The following is a 1,486-nucleotide window of genomic DNA, read 5'->3' as shown; positions in this document are numbered from 1 at the left end:
AAACAGAAGATTACTTTTAAATGATTGTTTATAGTTCTTCATTTTAGAAAAAGAAGGAAGTAGTAGATAGAGGGATTTTCACAAATTTTTTGCCTTTTCCTTATCATTACTAGTGGAAAAAAAGATCAGAAGGTAATGAAGGACGGGACAGAAAAATCTCAAGAAATATTACTCTTTGAAACCAGTGAAATGATAATTTAAATTGCAATATTACTTTGAAACAACTTTGAAGTTAAAGACACTTCCTTTCCTTTAGTTAGAAAATTCCTAGGGAAACCTGTGAAGTTTTCTGAGGACAAATTCATGCTTTCTGATCATTTTTAGCTCAGAGTTTTAATGCCATACTGTCATTGACATGTTGTATGGCAAAAAACTTACAGAAACGCTTCTAAAATTAGGCAAACTTAACTTCCAAACTATTCAGCTCTTTATCTGAGTGAGAAAGTCACACCTTTTTACTTTCCCTTCTAAAGCACCCAGAGTAGCGAGGCATTGATTTTCACCAGTCCCTTTTCTTTTTCTGTGTTTGAGGCTCTTTATCCCTCGAGTTCCACCTGTACAAGTTCCTCTCGGGTAAGTCCATCCTGCATCTTGTTTTTGTTCAGCTCCTGGGAGCTTGGTTCTGCTGCCACCCACCTGCCTGCCCAGCAAGGTGAGTGGGACCTTTCCACCAGAAAGACCCACCTGAGCCTCAGATGAAAGGAATCCTTGAAAACCCATTCATGCTCCTAGTCGGCTCTGCATTTTCACAGGTTCCATTTCTATTAAAGTCACACTTATTTCACAGGGAATATTTTGTTTAGGGAACACATACACAAATTAGTGTGAATGTTAGACAACTTATTCATAAAAAAATTTCATTTATCTAACTATAGTCATGCTTCTTTTTTTCAGTTTGTTTTTAGAAAACTGTCAATAAAGTATACTTTGGTTCATACCAATGGTTGCAGAAAACAAATTTGGAGTCTGTGGCTGAAATTCGGTGGCAAAGAAATACACAGAGATAGGGTCAGAAAGCAGAGAAAAAAATATGAACTAACTTCCTGTTATATCATATATAGAATAGACCTGTGAAAAACGAGCAGAGCAGGTAGATGCTACATCAAAGTTTGTATGAGGCTGAAACTGTGTTACTATCTCCAAAATATGATTTTGTAAAATCTGAGGGGGAAAAAAAGGGTAGTATTCTTGCAATATTTGAGGAAAGAACATTTTAATACTTCCATCTCAGATGGCATTTTAACTAAAAATCAAAATTTTTGTATTATGTTATGTGATGTAAAGAAAGAAAATTTGAGTAAAATGAAGACATTTTTATCAGTCCAAACCAACCTCTCTCCCAGAATTTTATTTACTTGAGAATTTTGACATTTTAATGTTTTATTTCTGATTGGAAATAAGACAATTATTGAAAACTCACAATTTCTGCAGCATGGAATTTCCATCCCCTCTGCAGTTCTAGTGTTTACGCTCAGAGCCTTTGCCA

The 1,486-nt window shown here is 35.1% G+C and overlaps 1 protein-coding gene across 1 annotated transcript in view; it reads right to left on the bottom strand.

Annotated features, from left to right (window-relative positions):
- TEK (TEK tyrosine kinase, endothelial) overlaps positions 1-1,486 on the bottom strand; it is a 39,713-nt gene that overhangs the window by 22,950 nt on the left and 15,277 nt on the right.

This window comes from Charadrius vociferus, unplaced genomic scaffold (assembly GCF_000708025.1).
Source record: "Charadrius vociferus isolate BGI_N301 unplaced genomic scaffold, ASM70802v2 scaffold231, whole genome shotgun sequence".
Lineage (NCBI taxonomy): Eukaryota > Metazoa > Chordata > Aves > Charadriiformes > Charadriidae > Charadrius > Charadrius vociferus.
The sequence above is the reverse complement of the archived record's forward strand: the minus strand, read 5'-3'. Positions and strand labels throughout refer to the sequence as shown.